We start from the raw sequence: 12,139 nt of genomic DNA, 5'->3' as shown, positions 1-12,139 counted from the left end.
ACATAATTAGGCGCATTTAGCCCGCACGGTTTGAGGTTCGGCAATTTTGACAACAGTCATGATAAAATCGATTTCTCAAAAAATGAAGGAAATTTCTACATAAAAATTACTCCAATGTATAGAAAACAGATGCTTGCTTATGTGTATATAGTTTTTGTACACATATTCGATGCAATATTTGAGAAAATCAGTATTCTCCTTAATAGGCGCATATAGCCCGCTCCTCCCCTACAGGTAGGTGACGTTAAACTTATCGACCTAAATCTGATTTTGAAATCTTATCGAGCACATCCAAAGTAGACTTTAAAAGAACGAATAACGACGCCAAACTATTCCATGACCTTCGCAAATATTTGACAGCAACACCAAGAAAGCAAAAGCGCAAATTTTTCCAGCTTCCAAACCCTTTGAACCGGTTTTCGGTTATCCCGGATTTTCTGGAGGAGCCCAGACAGGGTGTGGCGGCAGTCGGGTGGATCGATTCTTCCCCTTGGCACGGAGGCTGGTCCAGACAGTCTGACGCGCTTGCTGCTGCCAAAGCTAACTTTTGGTCCACTTTTCCGGCAATCCGAACGAATTGGACCCGAAAACAACAACAAAACCGAAAACACATCAAGCCTGCTGAATAAATTATTCAGCTTATGTTTTCGGTCATTGTTTCGTGTGGGTTTGGTCCGCTTCCAAAGCGAGCTTTCTTGGGATGTTTTTTTTCGTTTGCCAATTCGGTAAACGGTGCGGAAGGTTCAGATTTGCTCCCAGACGCGAGGATTGGAATTATGTCAAACATTTATTCTTCGCAAGATTGGGATAGGTTCGTTGAACCGAGCAAGAATAATTTATTGCAATCTGTATGTTCTGAGGAAATGAAAAAGTTTTCCTCGAAGGATTTTCCTCTGATGAAGTATATTCTGCTCTTGCTTTCTTGATGATATCGACAACCTTCTGAGTCTTACAATTGGTGCAATCATGCTTATGAAACCTAGAAGTCGTTGTTAACATAACCTGAACATAAAACCACGTTCAACTAAAAAAAGGCCAACAGCCGGAATTGCCCCGGTCACATGGTAAAAATGACAAAAACAATCAAAACAACAAGGGTAGGACTTAATTTCCAACCATTGTTAGGGTTTATGCTGTCAATTTGAGCATAACTTTTACAACCTTTGTTGCTACTGCTGCTGGAGACAGCTTCTCAAAATTCCCATCGCCAGCGGAGGGTCCGTAACAATTTGCCCGCCCGAAGCAATGGAGCGTGTAATTAATAAATCATACCCCCTCGCCAATTTAGTATTTAGCTACCCAGTTGCGTTGGGAAAAACACTCACCGAGACGACGATGCTTTGGTATTAGGTATCTTAAAACACAATAATTACCAACATAATGTTGTTCACCACGAGTTTAACGAGCTAATGATAAGGATATTGAGTTGTTCGCCCACTGACGGTATTATACATTGTTCACGATGCAATTCAGCATCAATGTAGACATTTGTTAAACATTCGTAACTCGTTGAAGGTAAGCAGGGAGGCAGATTTATCACTATTTATCAGATGAAACGTGAACCAATTATTAAAACTCTTACGTCGAGATTCTTTAACCATACCCAAATTTTTAGTGTAACAGTAACATACAGTGTTGAATTTCAGTTGCATCCTCTTGAATTCTGAATATGAAAAAATCACATTCTTTTTATAGAGTTCCACTGCTAAATCGAAATAATAAATATACTTAGATGTGATGATTTTTTTTATCTGACAATTTGCGCCGGGGGTCTTCAGATCTTCTCCAAAATTGAAAAATTGATTCATTTTTACGACTTAAAAATTCATGTATTTTTTCAGCTTTCTAACACTTTCATTTTTCGAGTTTGTCTCAAGAGTCTCACAATGGGTGATGGAAGGCCATAGCTAATCGGATTCAAAATTATGCTAGAAATGAGCCGATGTATCAAATAATGACACTTTATAATGCAAACGATGATATTATCAAATTAAATATGGCCAGAGATCTAATAAATATTAGAAGTAGGAAGTGCCAGAGGTCATGAGATCGAGTCTCGGTCACGGCATACATAGTACTCTTTCTGTGGGCTGGTGGTGTTAGCATTAGTAAGATGCTAGCCATTATATCCTTGAAAGATGTACGCTTTAGTCTTAAGTAGAATTCAGATCTCTTGAAAGAAACATGAAGTTTCACTGAGATCCTATATGTGTGTGTTCGTTTAAAAAAAAAATGAGTGTGTAAGTGTTAATTTAATTTAAATATTCATTATTCATATAGCTCGTAATATTAATTATACTCTAGAATAAGATAAAGGGCTGAAGCCTAGGATTATTCGGCTCACCGGACAGTTGAGCTAAGTTAGGATGTTGGGATGATGGTGAAAAATTTATAAAATATCCACAAGTATTGTTGGAAAACTACATACACAATAACCAATCACCGTTTTATAATTTGATCATCGTTTATTCCGAATTATCTGGATATATCCGGACCTGCCCATAGGGTCCATAATTGATTCGAGACAAATCAACCCTGGACAAGATGCTGAAATATTTTGAAAACTTTCCTGAACTTTACCCGAGTTAATACACATTATTTGCTAAATCAAACAAAAAACTTAATTTCTCTTTGACAAGTTTTAATTTTTACGTTCTCTTTGAGTAGTTTAAAAATGAATATCAATTGTCTTTTAATCCAAAGATACGATTTAAACGCCCCTGACGTAAAATTAAAATTTCAAGTAATTTTATAAAACTTTCCTGTATTATGTTTTGATTGGTTCAGATTTGCATAGTTTTAAAACAGATTTAACAAATTCTCGGTTGTGCTGATACGTGCAAAAGAAAGTATGATTTAAGACAGTGGATTTCAAATTGATCACTTTCACCCTCAGAGGGGCGTTGAGAGCCTGCAATTGGGTGGTGGAAGAGTTAAATGGCCAATTTTTGTTGCATTTTGGAACAAATTAGTTCTTAAATACCACAAGGGGGGCGGTAAGCTCTTCAAAATCGAGACAGGGAGTGGTGAGCGAAAAAGTTTTAAAACAACTGGTTTAAGGTATAATTAGCATTGATATATCGTGTTCCAAATCGGCCTCCATCCACTTCAAAGTCAAATAAACATTTTTAAATTGCTCGGTATCCAGGTACCCAGCCAACATGAAATCGTATCGTAAAAGAAATCATCGCCAAACTCGTATATGGATGCAACTCAAATCGGAATCGTGAATGTGTACACTTAACATACGATCACATCGTATATTCATCGTAGAAGATGTTGAAACCAAATCTAATATGTCTTAATTACGATGTGTTGCATGAAGTCGTATTTAGCACTCCCGATGTCAAATGAAATCTTATATCAATTGCATAAAATTTCTCAAGACGCATTTTATTCGAACATTAATAAGTTTTGTGACGAAATTGTAATTGCTAGCAGACAGAATCGTAAAGAATCTCACATAAACATCGTGCATCATCACTTTTGTGCACTGCAAACGATCATCACATAAAGGGATAATTCAGTGTATCATAATCAGTAGTAGCGTTTGACCGTGTAATCATCGTCGTATTACAATTTGTTTGTTATTTTTCGGGCGTTTGTTTATGCGGCGGTGGATCGATGATTTGCACCGATTTACAATTCATTTTCATCCAATAGGTTCTATCAGTCCGGTCAGATTTATCGGTGGGAGCTGAAACGAAATCCAGCAATTCAGTTGGTTAGGATGTCGACGTTGGTTTGTTTTTCCCGGAGATTCTTCATTTTTGAATTCCCACGAAGTAAATTGAAACAGGTGAGTTAATCAAATTAAATGATTTAACTCAATACCAAAACCAAATTTGTTCTCATAGGTACTGCCAGAATCGAGCTACTTGTGCCCAGCTTGTGAAAAAGTAACCTGATATAAGATGCACGTCGGATTCGTACCTTCTCCGAAACTTGAATTTCATTTGCCTGCTTGGGGCTTGGATTGCGTTTTTCAAAAGGATTTGATCTGGTTGGTTGAAGAAAAAACCAACTACCTATCACAAATCCCAGAATTTTATTTATTTTTTAGTTAAAGTGATTGATGATGGAGGCAGAGGAATCCCTGGACGTCAGTAAAGAGGAAGTGACATTGGTGATTATGATGACGGCCGCTGATTGCTGCAATTTTGTCAAGTTGCGGTAGATGTTGATCCGCCCCTACCTACACATGACTATTTATACCGACTTCAAGATTAGATGGCAGTTAAGGATGACGAAATTAGGGAATTGCTTGTGGTCCGCGTTTAGAAAAAGGAAGTGGAGCTGAAGGAAAATGAAAAAAAAGGTGAGTTAATGGAAGCATCTATTGATGTTCTTGTCATAATTCAAATGTTTCTACTTCTTCGCAGTTCCATGCAAAATTCGATAAGCTCAGGGAAGATAATGCGGCAGAGAAGAGCGGAGGAATCTCATCAAAAGCTCTAAGAAGGGTTCGGTCGAATTCAACAAACGGAAGTCGCAAATGATTGCTGCTCAACCATACGTTCTACGCGGCCTAAATCTTAATTTACAACTGTGTAAGTCAAGGTAAGTTTAAAAAGAAATTAGACAACTCAAACGAATGCTTGGTTCAGTTTTAATAGTTAACTTTATAAAAAATATACTTATAACGACGATCATTTCAGACAGCTTGTCCCCAAGCAGTTTAGCTGTTGATTAATTGTCATTTTTTGATGGTTGAGAATATATGTAACTAACTTTTTTTCTATTTTCTTTCAACCATCAGGAATTATTAAAAAGCACCACCTAAGTAACCGTAAGCACTAAAACATAGCCCTTAATCAACACTATATTCCCATATATAACTCTGAATTAATGCTTGTGTTGCACTATATGCGTATATAATGCAGATTTAATGCTAAAAAGGCGAAATAGCGGGCTGAATAAATGCTATCACGACATAGCCTTTAATAAGCATTACAAATGCTGAATTAGAGCACCATCAAAACATCATTTTTCGCCAGCCGTGTAAAAGCATTAAAAATGCATACTTAGAACACCTTTTAATTTTTTATTCGATTGATTATGATTGATGTGAAACTGAAATTTAAAATAGGAAATTATTCTATGATTGATTAAAATGAACAAAAATTAAAAAATAAAATCATAATCTAAAACATCAATCAACCTGCTGAATGAAGGATTATGCTTGCTTAATGAAGTGTTCTTTGAAATGAGAAGTGATTATAATTGAATTATGAATTACTTTTGATGAGTCTCGAACCGAGGATCCCGCAGCAGCCTTTATCTTCCCTTGCACCTTTATCATTTCGACCACTCTTGATGCTGATAAGGTAGGTGAAAAAACCCGTACTTCAAGTACTGTTCGGGTCACACAATTTCATAGACAATTTATGCATGAGAAGGTTTGGAAATGTATTGGAAAATTTTGGGAGAAGACAACTGCAACTGCCCGCTCTGTTTATTTTCGTTTGCTGTCTTGCTTACTCACACGCAGCAAATGAGAAAATCACTCTTGTTTACATTTGCGGGTTTGACGTTTCTACGCTTTATAAAAGCTTTATATAAGCATTTACAGGAAGTTCTAGTGCTACAGTCTTAATGCTTGTTAACTTTATATAGTAGCTCTATATGTGCATATAGTGCTACCATTAGTGTGAATTTTTGTTATTGCTTCTCTGCATTAACAATGCTTATATAAAACTAAAAAGCATTTTGAATGTTGATATAATGCTAACTTGCATTAGAAATGTTGATTTTATGCTGATTAAGGGTTATGGCTTAATGCTTATGGTTAGTTGGGCAATCGTTAAGTAGAGATCCCTGCACTCGCTTCTCTCCGGAAATAGTTTTCCCAGCACAAAAATGAAAATTTTAATTGGTCTGCATCCAACGAAGAAGACATAAAACATGTTAAGCACACGGTGAAGGAAGCCCTAATGGAGGTGGTGGTGATGACGGCCAACGGGACAAGATCAGGTTCCGACACGAGTTTCAAATGGCCCAATTATATCGTAAATCATACAAGGCACATTTCAGTGTATCAAAATATTTGTGAGAATATAAATCATAAAAATATTTTTTGTTTTTTATTAGGATCGCATCTCTATCACGATATTACGCTTAAAATGCTACATACAGAGGTTCATAAAATCGTTTCGTGGTTCACATCGCATTAAACTGCATAACAGCTCGCATAAAGTGTCGCTTTAAAAGTCTATCGAATGTCAAATTACTTCATATCGTTCTAGAGGACAACACACCTCGTATAAATTGTGACTTATGTTGTCAATCGATGTTCAAATCTCTGAACATCGTAAAAGATTGCAATACACCTTGCATAAAGGGTGATATAAATCGCCAATCGATCGTCGGATTGATTTAAATCGTACAAGGGTACATCGTATAATCAGTGATTTTCAATGTCAAACCGCTCGGAGTCGTAAATGTGTAGCGATCGACTCGTTTAAAGTGACGTATAACAAACGATCATTGCAACATAAAGTACCAAAGTATATCAAACATCGTAATACGATCCTATATGGTGCTGTCGAAGTCGTAAATCAGAAAATAATCAAAACATGTACGTATATCGCCTCCACTTTTGGTAGGTATAAAGTCTGTTTCACATAGAATCTGGTCGCATCTGGTCGGATTGATTTAAATCGTACAAGGGTACATCGTATAATCAGTGATTTTCAATGTCAAACCGCTCGGAGTCGTAAATGTGTAGCGATCGACTCGTTTAAAGTGACGTATAACAAACGATCATTGCAACATAAAGTACCAAAGTATATCAAACATCGTAATACGATCCTATATGGTGCTGTCGAAGTCGTAAATCAGAAAATAATCAAAACATGTACGTATATCGCCTCCACTTTTGGTAGGTATAAAGTCTGTTTCACATAGAATCTGGTCGCATCTTTTCATTTACTGCAGCGCCCCTAGTTGTCACATCGTCAAATCTATTGACAGTGTTTTGATTCGGATGGTTTGTTTACTTAGTGGTGAAAATTTCATCAAGATTGAAGCAGTCAGTCAAAAGTTATCGACGATGGAACGCGAAAGGCGAGAGAAAATTTTGCACACTCACGTAAAGAAACCGACGTGGTCAGGGGCAAAGATCGCGAAATTCCTGAAATATCCCAAATCGACTGTAAATTCGGTGCTGCAACGTTACCGGGAGACCCTTACGGTGGATCAAGCAAAATAATCCAGGCGTAAAGGTGAAACATATGACCGGGAGCTGCGAAAACCTGGTTGCCAAATCCAGGGCAAGGAAGTTGTACGAGAAAGTGTTGACCAAGAACAACGGATGCATTTTGATGGACGACGAAACTTACGTCAAAATGGATTTTAGACAAATATCCGGTAACAAATTTTACCTTGCGAAGTGTAAAGGGAATGTTGCGAGTAGATTCAAGTTTGTTTTCGCAGATAAATTTGATCGTAAGTTGATGAATTGGCGAGGGATCTGTAGTTGTGGGAAGAAGACTAAGATTTTCATCACTGGGGACACAATGAATGGAAATGTTTACAAAGAAGAATGTCTCCAGAAGAGGGTTTTGCCATTCATTCGGTCCCACAAAGGTCCGGCTTATACCACTTAACGGCAGCCGGGATGTCGTTAAGTGGTATAAGGAGAACAAGATCGATTTTGTTGAAAAAAGTGTCAATCCACCAAACTGTCCAGATTTTCGTCCCATCGATAAATATTAGGCAATAGCGAAGAGCAAACTGAAGAAATGAGGCAAAACCATGAAAACACCCGCTCAAATGGAAAAATGGTGGAACAAGATGGCGAATGAGGCTACCAGCAGTACTGTGCAGAAAATGATGGGTGGAATCACAAAAAAAGTTCGAAAAAATTCATCCGAAAAGCTGTCGAATGAATTTTATGTATTTTTTTTTAATAAAGTGATCCTTTGTTGATTTACATCAAGCAAGCAACGATAAAAACGATACACACAAAAAGTTGAGGACTCACTATGTGAATTAATTTTCTCGCCTCAGGAAACAGTTCAAAACTCGCACATTTTCGAAAATTTCAACCTTTTTCAAATGGAGTGTTTATTAGGCTTCTCTTTAACCATCTGGAAAGAAAACCAGCGAATTTCAGTTGTAGGGCTGAGGCAAAAACCGTTTAAAAAACAGTTGCTGAGGTCAGCAAAAACCACACGACAAGAGCAATTATCGGTCGAAAAGCACTCAGCGTTTTAAAATAGGCCATATAAACTGTAAAAACTGGATCCCTGGTGAAGACAGTGCTTTTGAAATACTGATTTCCGAAAACCACACTGTTTCGCTTCTGGGCTTGGACCAATTGGTTCCATTTTGGCTTAAACACGTTTGTTGGGGCCAATTCCCAAATATATCGCTGGTTCGGAATTCCCGCGAAGTTCCCAGACGTTTGGAGGTTCGAACTTATATTGAAAACACTTAAATCAAGTGATATGTTCACAAGGAAATCATTTAATTGATACACCGAACGATACAACCAATGGCAACGAACAAATGGACTGTATATTCTTCTGCGACTGATCAACACGGCGGGTTTATTACTTCTCCTTTGTTTCGCTACCAGGCAATTAGGCGCAGCCTGTGATAGTCGATCGGCTATATTGGTCATTCGTTTTGGGTATACTGCTGCACACACGCATTGTTCGTCGTTGTTAAAGAAAAGCGTGAGGCAGTACACTCAGGTTTTTTTTTACGCGGTATTTCGTCCCGCGTAAAAAAAAACCCGCGTAAAAAAAAACCGCGTTAATTCGAAAATCCGCGTAAAAAAAAACCTCGTTAATTCGACAATCCGCGTAAAAAAACCCCCGAATTTCGAAAATCCACGTAAAAAAACCATTTTAATTAAAAAATTCGAGCAAAAAAGCACGTTACTAAAAAATACGAAAGAACCATGATTATTTAAAAATTTGCGTACAATGATAGTTTATTTTTAAGATAAAAAACAAAATCAATTAGATCGTCTGATGTCTCATGTCTCAGGTCTCATGTTCCATGTCTCAGGTCTCATGTCTCATGTCTTAGGTCTCATATCCCAGGTCTCATGTCTCATGTCTCAGGTCTCATGTCTCATGTCTCATGTCTCATGTCTCAGGTCTCAGGTCTCATGTTTCATGTCTCTGGTCTCATGTCTCATGTCTCAGGTCTCATATCTTAGGTCTCATGTCTCATGTCTCAGGTCTCATATCTCAGGTCTCATGTCTCATGTCTTTTGTCTCAGGTCTCATGTCTTAGGTCTCATGTCTCATGTCTCATGTCTCAGGTCTCATATCTCAGGTCTCATGTCTCATGTCTCATGTCTCATGTCTCAGGTTTCATGTCTCATGTCTCAGGTCTCAGGTCTCATGTCTCATGTCTCATGTATCATGTCTCAGGTCTCATGTCTTAGGTCTCAAGTCTCATGTCTCAGGTCTCAGGTCTCATGTCTCATGTCTCATATCTCAGGTCTCATGTCTCATGTCTCAAGTCTCAGGTCTCATGTCTCATGTCTCAGGTCTCAGGTCTCAGGTCTCATATCTCATGTCTCAGGTCCCATGTATCAGGTCTCATATCTCAGGTCTCATGTCTCATGTCTCAGGTCTCATGTCTCATGTCTCATGTCTCATGTCTCATGTCTCAGGTCTCAGGTCTCAGGTCTCAGATATCATGTATCAGATATCATGTATCACGTTCTTAGTCTCAGAGCTAAGAATTTCCCAACTACAAAAAGATTCTAAGTGTTTTCCTTTGAAAAAGTCTTAGAATATTTTCTCTCAAAAACCGCGTTAATTCGAAAATCCGCGTAAAAAAAAACCGCGTTAATTCGAAAATCCGCGTAAAAAAAGCCGCGTAAAAAAAACCGTGTAAAAAAAAACCGCGTAAAAAAAAACCTCAGTGTAATTTGGCAATTGCGGTTGGTTGTCGCTGGGAGATGATTCAATATAAAAATAGATATTGCGTTGCGTTGCGCTACTTGATTTTGGCGCAAACAACGTTCTTAAATACTTTTTTTCACAAAAACATGTAATTCAACAGCAGTTTTTTCCGGAAAAATGTACCTTTTCTACGCAGTGTCCGTTTTATCCAATCGTTTCTGGAAAGTTTGATTTGCAAGTATTTTTTTGATTGCTATAAAAACAGTCTTGATGAAGGAAATTCGTTAATTTTAATGGTTAATGCGGTAGCAAACAACCTGAACTGCTCCTCTGCACGAAAACTGTGATGAAAAAAGCAATATCTGATATTTTATTACGATTCAACCTTAGGGTGTCCGTCTTACCAGACTTTCCCTAATATTTTGGAATTAATTCGAACTTTCTGAAATTAAATTGAACTCATGAAGTCTTGAATAGACGGCAGACCTATTATTGAAGAAAATCGTATGCATTTTGTCCTTTTTTAAGCGGTCCACCACATTCCGTCACACCATTTAGAATATTTGGAACGTGGTTCAATGCATCGCACGAGTTCACGGCGTAGAACCGAAGAGTAGTTTCTTTAAAGAAAATTTGCGAATCCATTGCTGAGTTTATGAAGTTCACCTTTGAACAAAACAAAAATGGTCGAAATCTGTAATTATTTCATGCATTTCAAATTTAGTATTTTGGCGGGTCGGTCGAACATTTTGACGCATCATTACCAGTGCACACAGTAAAGCAGAACATCAATCTTGCTATACGAAAATTAATTGCGCCCAAGAATGAAAAGATAGACATTTGATGTCTATCGTTTGTTTAATTTAACATGGAGTATATTCTGGTATAAACAAAATTGCCGCGAGGTCCACCGATAGAAAGATGAAAATGATAACTTTTGTGTTATACAAATTAGAGGTTAAATGTTTTCAGCAAAGTTGTTCACCTGGCAAAATACATAAATTTGTCGAATAGATCAAAGTTTCACCCCCAGGAGTTACATTAAAAGTAAAAAAATCCATTGAAAAACAGTTTTTTTTTAATCTGACACATTGTGGATTGTATAAAATGGTTTGCTGTCATCGAAACAAAGTTGTAACAAGCCAAGACCTACAATTATCTAATGCATTAACCTGGTTTTAGATGTTACTGAGGCTCTTTTTTAAACAGTTTTTCTTTAAGTAAAAAAGGTAACTTTTCAAGACAAAGAGTATTTTTAATCATTCAAAACTCTGCTAATTCCACCGATTTCCCCGCTAATTTCAATAGGGAATGGTACCGCTTATCATCAAGAATAATCACAAAAATGTTGGTGTTGCGAAAATGAGCACTTTTTTATGGACAAAATCGCCAATAAAATACACTAAATGCTACTTATCTATAGAGCTTCAGCAACTTCTAAAATCATTTTAGTGTATGATATAATTGTAGATCTTGGCTTGCTACAAATTTGTTTCGAAGATAGCAAACCATTTATTTCGTACAGCTAGATTGATGTTCTGCACCAATGTGCAGTGATGAATAGCATTCATGAAAATGTAAGCCTATTTTTAAGCCTTATAACTTTTTTTTTATCTTAAATCAAATTGGACTGAGGCCTTCGGATGAAATATTGGTCATAATTTAAGCTTTTAGAAAAAAACTGTATTCAGAAGAAATCCACTGAAGGGGCCATGCTACTTCCGTACAAAATGTTTCAAAACCCCATGCAAATTTCAGGCTCGTTGAGCGACCTCTTCCAGTGGTCCGATCTGGCCCAAATTTGGCATGGAACCTTGTACTAGTCTTAAGATTAATTTAATTTTGCAGCGCAAAACTGTTTCAAAACTCGGTTCATTTGGGTCACTCTTATGTAGGTATTACTATAAATAAACCGAACTTCTGCGGTTATCTTCGCATCGCGAAAGGACTTTCCCAACCCGGAACCAGGAAATAATGAAACATATAGCAAAAAAGCATTCTATCACCCTAGAAGACCGGAACCAGCATGTTAACACACACGGGCAGGCTCCTCTAGTGCAACGTGCAACGTTTAGTGACAGCCCGTGTGAGTGCAGTATGGCGTCGTCGTCGTCGTCCTGGTGTCACCCTTCCGGAATGACAACTCTCCACAACATAATGCACCACTTATGCTACCATTATTTTTTTCTTCTGTTTCTTGTTCTCTATTCCGGGAGTTATGTGTTGTCCCAATTGTTTTCTTCCGTATTTTTTTTCTCTCTGTGTTTTAC

The 12,139-nt window shown here is 37.5% G+C and overlaps 1 protein-coding gene across 1 annotated transcript in view; it reads right to left on the bottom strand.

The window, feature by feature from the left end:
- Nucleotides 1–12,139, bottom strand: part of LOC129747452 (uncharacterized) — a 109,714-nt gene that overhangs the window by 95,990 nt on the left and 1,585 nt on the right. The window lies entirely within an intron of this gene.

Source organism: Uranotaenia lowii, chromosome 2, assembly GCF_029784155.1.
Source record: "Uranotaenia lowii strain MFRU-FL chromosome 2, ASM2978415v1, whole genome shotgun sequence".
NCBI lineage: Eukaryota > Metazoa > Arthropoda > Insecta > Diptera > Culicidae > Uranotaenia > Uranotaenia lowii.
This window is presented reverse-complemented; position numbering and strand designations above follow the sequence as displayed.